Source organism: Paramormyrops kingsleyae, chromosome 7 (genome assembly GCF_048594095.1).
Source record: "Paramormyrops kingsleyae isolate MSU_618 chromosome 7, PKINGS_0.4, whole genome shotgun sequence".
NCBI lineage: Eukaryota > Metazoa > Chordata > Actinopteri > Osteoglossiformes > Mormyridae > Paramormyrops > Paramormyrops kingsleyae.
The window spans coordinates 28693417-28703517 of NC_132803.1; positions in this window are offsets into that span (position 1 = coordinate 28693417).

The window sequence follows — 10101 nt, forward strand, 5'->3', positions numbered from 1 at the left end:
ACGTACCTCCTGCCTTGTGCTCCGGATCCCTGCGACCCTGCATAAGTGGGTACAGAAAATGGATGGACTGTTGAGACCCTGAAACAATCATATGGTTTTGGGGCTCTTTAAGGGAAAGCTGGGTCATCTGTGATGGGGGTTAGTCAGTGTTGGTGCTGCATGCGTCTGGACGGCACTCCCAGCCAGGTCTGCCCGTCCGTCTGAAGCAGCCGAGCTGAACAGGGGCCCAGGGAGTGCGGAGTCCAGTCCGAATCTTTTAAAAATGGAAATATTTAGGGAGAATGAGATGTGCTAAAATGTTTTTTTGATTTTCATTCTGGAAACTGACAAAGGGGCCTTCATCCACTAAAGCAACAGCTTTTAGAAGATCCTAGGATATCTGCAGTGGATACCCCAGGTGCGGCGTTTGTACGTCTGGCAGTGGCCAGGGCATAGACACACACACACACACCCAGTACCTCCTGATCGACCTCCTCGCCGGGCACCTGACTCGTCTGTCCCTGAGCACTGTGGCCAAGGTCGTGAGCCTCACCGTGGGCTGGTGGAGGCCAGCTGCTAGCTTGGCCGCGACGGAGAGCGATGTTTACAGAATCGCGCCCCCCCCCCCTCCCCGAGCCTTCAGCTGCCAGCCCTCGCCGTGGGAGTCGTCTCCCCGGGGATGCTCTCGCTACAGTGAACCAGTCCTTTCTATACACTGGCGCCACCTAACTTGTGGAGCTATGCTCCGCTTCCCCAGCCTTGGGCCTAGGGGGCGCTAGTGAGACACCCAATCCTTTCCTTTGTGGCCCGTTGCTTGAGTCTCTGGCGTCTCCACAGAGTAAGGCTGTAGATGCTGACTTGGGCTCATATGTGAACAGAGAGCTCTGGAGGTTCTACCTCACAAAGGATGGAGTGAAGGCTAACTGTCTGGCTGAGGGTCTCCTTCCAGTTCCTGCGGCGTGCCTGACCCCCCTGGGGTGACTCTGGCAGTGGGAGTTCCCCAGCCTCCTCCCCTTGTCCCCCCCGACCCCCCCTATCCCCCCCCCCCCCCCCCCCCCATCTCAAGCGGAGTAACTCTCTCTTCTTCGCTCCTGTGAAGATGCACCTATATTAGAATTAATGTGGTGCTGCGGAGCTCGATGAGTAGCCGCAGCCTCGCTGTCAGGCTGAATGAGCATGCTCCAGCGAGGGGATGAGTGTGGACAGCACACCCCCGCCTCAACTTCAGAGACTATCCAACCAACAAAAAGCCTATTCATTTTGGTCTCTTTTTTTCCTCTTCTTCATTAAGTACCTAGTAGCTCACGCACCATCACGCGGCCCCTTTATGGGTCAGAGGTGCTACGCGCTCGCTCTTCACTGCTCGCCTGCATGAATATGCATGAGCTTCAATCCCGTCTCCATGCGTTTCTGCATGCGCTTATTGGACAGCGAGCCGCTAATGCGTAGTAGCATGGTGTCTGACGTCATTAACATCTCGTCTCTGGCTTCCGTGTGTGTGTGTGTGTGTGTGTGTGTGTGTGTGTGTGTGTGTGTGTGTGTGTGTGTGTGTGTGTGTGTGTGTGTTCGGCCTTTACGCCAGTGAACAGGAGGTTGCAGGTTCAATTCTCATGCTCAGCCGAGAAGCCACATTTCTACTGGGCTCCTGAACAAGGTTCTTAACTCTCTAACAGATGCCCCCGGGGGCAGATTAAATGACTCACACCTCAGTATGTGTACATGTCCTAAAAAAACGGAGGACAATATGGGATATGCAAAAACAAACACTTTCCAGTGTATTTGTATAAATATCAAATGACCTTTCAGCAGGAAGGGTGACATTCATTTAATCATTTATGTTTTATATACATACAATAAACTATTTGACTGAAGTAGACCTCTGTGATAAGTCTCTGCACATGGTGATCTGTACCTGACCAAACCTACAGGGTGGACGTGAAGGTACTGTCACGGAAGGCACCGTGCCTGATCTGTTATTACAGAGGTGCCATTTGTCATTCATTTTCACATCACTTCCAAGTCTGTGAATGAGTTATTTAAACTGAAAAGCCCTTAATGCTCATATGAAAATGGACTGACCCAGGTACCCTCACCTTTTTAAGAGTGCAGAGTAACTTGCACAGTCATCTTGAATAATAGAAGATTCACACTTGATAAGATGTACTTTATTGATCTCAGAGGGAAATTCTTTGTAGCGTAAATAAATGCTAAATGATATCTGTGGTCATGGAGATTTTGCCCTAAAAGCCTCACAGTTTTGCCCAGTTACCCTCCTGTTGTTGAGGGTGTGCAGTCTTAGGGCAAATCACCCATAAGAACAGACAGCTGATCTCCGTTGTTTGCTGGTATGTGTAAGTGCCCTGCAGGGGGCACTGTAGTTTCACCTGTGTGGTATGATCAGGCTCTGAGGTGCCGCTGTGCACCCCCGCCCCTAGGTGGGCGTGTAGCCCTTGAGCTGGGCAACACACATGCTTCACTGGGCAAAGCACTGCTGATGGGCAGGGAGAGCCCCAGGGCATGATGGGAACTGGGGGAGTGCATGTATGTCAGCCTTTGTGCAGCAGACAGACGTGGAAGGTGCTCTTCTGCCCCAAAGAGTAGTGGGCCAGTGGAAATCAAATGATAATCAAAGCAGAAGCTGGAGAGCGAGGATGGATAGCTCTGATTGTTTGAGGTACGTCGAGTCAGCTTCTGTCTCCGGTGCCCTGGAGAGATTTCTTTCACCAAAGCTCCATTTTGATTATGGTAATCATCCAATTTGAATGAGCCCTGATGAATGAATTATGAATATTTAAATGCGGGGTGATAATGAATAGATTCCAAAGGCCGTTTATGAATCGGAGCTTAGCGGCGAGCGGCGCACATCCGTTTGTTTACGCCGCTCCTGTTTCCTGCCTTCCTTCCTCCTGGCTCTCCCGTTTCCCGACTCCGCGAGACAGAGCGGTGAAACGCCCCGAGAGCGGAGAGGCTTCGAGCGCAGTCAGGCCAGTCAAGGGTAACGCCTTTACCGCTGCTCACAGAGGTCAGCGCAAGTCGCCCTCATCCTGCCTCTCGGGGCCTTAAATCAGAGGATCAGCAAAGACCTAGTAGTTATCAGACCTGATATTGTTATTGTATTTCACTGTTAACATGCCTAATATGTGCTTCTGTGTGAAGCCTGCAATCTCATTTCCTGTCCAGTTAATACTGTTGCAACTGAGAGCCTAATAACTCATAGTTAACGGTAATGCTGGGCTGACTGTCCGCTGGGGCTGTTTAAGGGCATGTACTCCAGGACGCTAGGGCTGCTGGGATACGCATGCTGGCAAGGTCCTCCAGCTATTCCCATGTTCGGCAGGCAAGTTAACAAAAGTGGAATATTTGTATAAATCAACACTCCTTCATGATCACTCTTTCCCCCACCCCCACTCATTTTCTTTTTCTCTCTTTCTTTTTCTCTCTCTCTCTCTCCTACAGAACCTCACCTCCCCCACCCAACCCTTCCCAGGGGAAGAGAGAGAGAGAAGATTACAGACCATCTTATAATTAGCCAAAAAAAAAAGTTCGGCACCACCGAAAATCGGGGGGGGGGGGGGATTTCTAGGAGCCCCCACCCCCCGCTAATGCGCCGCTTTCTCCTGGCACCTCATTAAGGCGGCCGCTGAAGCACTGGATGCAGCCACAGCAGAATTTAAGAAAAAGAGTAAAGTGGGGGAGATGAATAAACACGACCCTTCGGGGGGGGGGGAGGGGGCTATCAGTGTTTCGCGCTCGGATGGATGTCTCAAATAGAAACAACGCTGGTGGTCATCATTACACGTTAAATAACACATCTCACTCGGTAGCTAATATTCTTTAATTATCGTTAACTGTGTTATCCGTGGCTAGCTTTGCACTGGCGTAATAGATAAAGGATCCCCCTTGTGCAGATCCTCCCGTGTCTCTGATTGGTCACTGTATTCACGCCAAGGACAGCATCGCACTGTAACTGGGGCCCTTTTTAATGCGCTCATTTCACTCATGACTGTGAACCAGCATGGCTGAGGTTGAACAGGCAACTGATGGTGATATTTTGCTCATGCAGACATGAATGAGACCCCCTGGTCCATCTGCTTTCCTGTCAAAGACCCACAACCCTGGAAGTCCCAGAAATCACGACCGTTCAGGAAACACAGGGAGCCCCAATCCAAGAATAAGTATGTATTAAATTCTGCTGTTGCATCCACCAAGGCACTGAGAAACAGGAAGAAGATCTACATGCCATTCACTGGAAGAATGTTTTTTGGGGACCCTGTCTACAGCACTTTTTGGTAGAAGCTTCTGGAAAGCTCTGCACAGGTGAATGTAGACCTTCCATGAAGGCCGTGGTCAAGATGGTGCTGCAGACACTTACAGGCCACGGTAATCAGTATTAAACTCCAGACTCCTTCATATTTCTCTACCATGCACAGCTGTACTTTGTAAACTACTATTTAATGCAGTGTTGTGCTTAACCAAGCAATTCTGGGTAAGTACCTTAATAACTCAAAGGTACAGCAGTACTTTCCTCACACCTGGGAATTAAACCTGTAATCCTTGGGTCTGAATCTGGTCATTTTAAATGCTGCACTACCAGCTTCTTCTGAAGCAGTGCAGTGAAACCTGAGTGAAAAGCACGTTTAGGTCTATAGCCGGCGGCACAAACCTGGATAATTCAGTTTAAATGTAAGGGCAGGAAAACATCTTCCCTCACGTTTGAGGACCACCAGAGGGTCCCAGAGGAGCACACAATTGTTTTTGCTGATAGTACCACCATTAGAGATAAGTATCAGAAACTCCATTAACTGCTGTTAAGATATCTGAGATTTAGGAACGGTCTAAGTTGGTGTTTCCCCTGGAGGGATGGTAGGGGTGAGGAGTCAGACCAAAGGGTGAGGGAATTCTGTCCCCCTACAGCCCAAGGGGATTACCCCAATACAGTTACAGGTAGCTGTATATGGCCGGCAGAGAAATCCGTACGGGGGGGGGGGGGGGCAGTGGTACGGGATAAAAAAAATCAGGACTTCACAATCGGTAAAATGTACTGAAGGGACCCCCCCCCCCTTCCGATTGGCGCGATTCGGAATTTAGCTGGAGTATTTTCCTCGTCAAAGTACCTGTCACTGGAAAGGTTAGATACCACTGGTCTACACCATAAGCCCCCGGGAACAGGCAGCTGTATAGCATGTCAAGGTGTAGAGAACGGTTTTGTGGAAGACTCAAGCATGAATCTTGCTGCCGTTGAAACAACGATTCTCTGAAGTCCAAAATAAGAATAAACCCGCCTCGTGAAGTTGCGCGTATTAATGCAATTAAAACGAAAGGGCTGCATCTCATTTAAATTATCACCCTTTCTCGTAGCTTTTTTTCCTGTGGAATTGCAACACTGGAGATATGCTGACAAGTTTTATTAAGTTCTGCCAGCCCCCCCGATACTTCCCAGGAGTTTAAATTGCTGGTGACATGCAGAAATCACATGTTTCTCTGGATATTGAGAATTCCTCCTACTACCCCCTCCCCTCCCCTCCCCTCCCCTCCCCTCCCCTCCTTGCTCAAAGAAAGAAAAATAACAATCAAAAGCAGAAAGTGAGCAGGAAGAACAGCCTCCTTCCTCGCCTGCGCATTACAAGGAGGAACACAAAGGGATTCTGTCCTTTGGAGATCCCTCTTTTCGGGCAGAGGGGCGCCGACAGCCCGCCCGCTAATTAGCGTCAGGAGGACGCGGGTCTGAGCAAAAGCAATTAGCGCCGAGGCGGCGGGACGTGCGTATCTCGCCATTTAACGGCGGCGGCTCAGATCCTCCTTCGCCGAAAACGACTTTGAAAAAAATATCGCTTTTTTCATTCCGTGCGGTGACCGTATCGTCACGTACATAGGAAAAGTATATTTTTCAAGTCTAAGGTGAGGAATTAGAAGATGTATATTTAGCCACATACACCTGGATTTCGTCCCAGGTGTTATTAATAATGACAGTTTGGGGCTCTGGGAGAAAAAAACCCCACCTGCGTTTCATAAATTTCTTAAAAACAATTGCTTAAGTCGAGGGCAGCGCAGTGGTCCGGCAGGTAGTGATGAGGTCCATATTGAGGGCTCCCAGTCTGAGTTTGTCTCTTTGAATGGGAAGTTGTTGGGTTATCTGGTTCCCTCCTGAGTCCAGACACTGAATTCTGATTGTAGCCTATGTGTTTGGGCCCTAAAATGGACTGATGACCAGTCCGGGGTGTATCCTGTCTCTCACACACACCGTACTTTCCACAATAAGCGCTGCATCACTAAATTGATGCCATTTTTTTGGAAATGGACGGATGGCCACTTGAGTTGAACCATGTCCTGTTTTAAGTCAAGGCAGTAAAGACCACTATTACTGTACATTCGCATTTTGTGGTCTCCTTCTGCTTGATCTGCTTCTGCTTGATCTGCTTCGGCTTTATCAGTTTTCCACGGGTGTGTAAATGCAAGTGATTAACAAACCTAAAACCTAGATGGGAAGTCGCAATTACCTCAGCGCCTAACCCTGGATTTAAGGCAGTGCGTCTACATTTAATCCCCTTAGCCGGCAGGGTCGTTCAGATTAGCCAGCCCAGTGGGCTGCAGTCAAGCATTTTAAAGGGTGAAATCGTGGCCATTTTCTCCGTTGCGTTTACGCTATGGGGCAAAAAAGCTCTTTCTAGCACCATGAGCGAAGTCGCCTTGTCTTTACACACCGGAGTTTGACGAGACCTGGTCTCCAATTACAATTATGCAAGTTCTGCAAGTATTTTATCGCAGTAATACCGGTATTTTAGCATTTTTTTTTATGTGGTTAAAGAACAAGATAGAGATTTTTTCTGCACACGTCGTTCTAATGCAAACGACGACTGTGATATTCTAGTCACAGTTTTGGGAGCATGGAATAGAAGGGATTTGCCTTTCGCTTTGGTTTCCAATTCCAATATTTAATCCTAACAAAAAACGTGTGAGTTGGATAAAGATTGGGGATTAAACCGCACTGCCTGTGCTGCCTCAGATAGTCTGCACTCACGGTCAAAACACGCTTGTTCTCCGGCACTGTGAGGGACTGTCACTGTGAGGGATTGTAGTATATAAAAATAACTGCCCCCCCCCCCCCAGCTGTGAAGTGCGGCCCCTATTCCCCCCTGGACGTCCCGTAACCCCCACAGCAGACGGCCGTCAGGGGCCCCGCACACCGCGCGCTGCTTGCCTCCCCGCTGAACCCTGCGATGGGACTCGTAAATATTAAAAGGGAGTGGGGTGGCGTGCTGGAACCCTCTTATGGAAAATGCCTTAGGTAATGAAAGTTTACTCCGCTACACTTGACAGTCTGCCGCTCTGATGTTTTATCTGTGTCAGCTTACAGACCGTTATACCGACAGGCGACATGCCGAATTCGGATGCGCCTTCAATTTGAGCCGCTTTTCCCGAAAACCAATTAAATGCATTTACACATCTTAATATATCTATATATAAAGCCCCGACTCGATCCAGTCGTGTTTTCTAATGTCATTCCTCAACCATTTTTAATGTAAGAAAAGCTAACATTTTACATCACTCAGGAATCAGCAGGTGTATAAGGCAGCATCTCTGAACAGGATCGGTTCGGCCTGTATAGATCTTATTTGACCGCTTATACAATTATTTATTATTGATGTGTTCTTTTAACATTATTTTAGTTCACATCAGAAACACTTAAGGCCAGGTTTTCAGTAATTTATAAACACGTTCATAACAAATAATAATCATTCATAAAGCATTATATTTATAAAAAGGCATAACACATTATAGCCACGTGTATTATGCATTATGAATGCTTTATGAAGCTCACATCTATAATGTACTGTATATACCTTCATTATGCATTATAATAGTCAGTATAAGGATTAAGGATGCTTTGTACTGCATTATAAAGGTATAAGTGCATTATAGATGAGAGCTTCATAAGGCAGTCATAATGCATAATAGACAACCTACAGAACCAAAATATTACTGATTCACATTATTACTTACTGATAAGTAAAGTTGTCCTAATGAACTCAGTGCAATATTCAGACTGAAAGAAGCATTTTATGGTTTTCATGCAATGGGGCTGTACATGTAGCGGCCAGGTAGGCGGAGCTAGGGCGCAGAGACGGCGGCCAGGCAGGCAGAGGTAGGGCGCAGAGACGGCGATCCCCGCTGTTTCCTAAGGCTGCGTCATATCATGTGTCCCCTTACCCACGCTGGTCATTGCGGTGCCTGGGCTCAGCACTGATTTCCGGGATTCAGCCTGACAGAAGTCGGCATCGCGGGCATCTGATAGTGAGTGCTCTCCCCGGACTCCGTTTTCACTTTGCATAAAGGCCGTGACGCGTCCAGCTGCTCGGCTCTGGCACCGAGTCCCCCATTGGGGTCCCTGGCACCCGGAGACGCCTGATTAAAACATCAGCATAATGAGAGCGCGGGACGGATGTGGCGTCACATGTGTGTGAAATCTGAGTAGTACGTCTGTTTTCGGTAGTGGTGTGGGGCTGAATGCACGCGTGGACTTTAAAAGCCACAATGTATGTATTTTATTATTCTTAATAAGGATCATTTTGTGTCTGACTTGCAGGCTACTGCAGAGATAGAAAGCGTTTCCCTTCACATTTGCACACCAAAGTGATCTTTAAACATTTCTTTCTTTGGTGTTTATTAAGCTGGTCTCCTTTCCATGTGTTTATTATTTTCAAAATAATTAGGTTGGACTTTAAAAATGAATTGACCAGTATTTCCAAGGTGGACTGGGACCCCCTAAGGATCAGCAACCTGTCTGTACATGCAGGGGCCCTGGAGAGGCATGGATACACTGGTAGATTCGGGGGGGGGGGGGGGGGGGGGGGGGGGGGCAGCAGTTTTTAGGGGCCCAAAACCCAGTAAGGGGGCCTCTAATTTCTTCATATTGAAAGTGCCAACCCAAGTAGAATGTCAAGCTGCGCCCCTGTGCACACGGACAAGCGTGTGCTTGGCAAAACTCTGTGACACAAAAGAAGCAACGTTGGCTGCGATTCTAAATACCATGTCCGTGGTATAAAAAGTCATTTTGATCACAGTGTCCGTCAGAATTCGGCATGGTGTTGCAGGCACGCAGTTAGCACCAGGGATGGATGGGATGGGTCCCCTTCAGATTCAGAGTGACCTCGATCCGTCCCCCCCACTTACAGGACAAAAAAAACAGCATCTGGCGTCTTTGCATACCTGCTCTTTGCCAAGGCTAGCTAAAAAAAAGCCTACTTTTCATTTGACCATAGGTGCCCCTTTTCCGTTCGTCTCAACTGGTATAAATGAGTTGCAACCCTGACCAGTAGCGGCATTAAAACACAATACCTATTTCATCTGGAAGTGTAACTGGCCTATAACTGCACACCAAATAATGCTTTTTTTAAGCAATTTTAAGCAATTACGTACCCCCATCACGTACTTAAAGTCCAGAGTATTACAAGAATACTTGTAAAGATCAGTTATTTAAAGCCAAGTACTGCCGTTCTACAGGTAAAACTGAAAGCAATGGTTATGGGTTTTATTTTTCTTTGATTCCCTGGCTCTGCTTTCGTATGGTGTTATTTCAGGGTGCTGCAGTTCTGCGGGCAACGCCTGCCACCTGGCGGAGGTCATCGGCAGTACAAGGATTACACAGGATGACGGCGATCCTGGTCTAAGATAAATGCTGAGCGGAGGCCGGAGCCCACGTCACACACCCCACAGGAGGAAAACGCTCGTTCCGTTCTCTAAATAGCGTAAAAGATTCGTGCAACTCTAAAATAATGATTATATAATAATAATTATATATAAATAATTGTGGGTCTCTCTTCAAATGGTTCAGAAAACGAGTAACATTTTGGTGGCCAGTAGCAGCAGTGTTTATCACATTTATGTGGCCCTTGAGGTTTGGAGGCCCCCTGTTGACCTCAAAGAGTTACTACACTGCAGGAGCACAGGACCCCAGAAACAAACCTGTCCCTGTATGCAGTTAAGCCAACTGTGACCTATGAAACATCCATGATGTATGCATGTGCCTATCAATAGACTGCCAACTGGACGATGGGTTTATTATACAAGCAATATATATTTTATCATAATACATGACTCACATTTTTATACAGATACAATCAT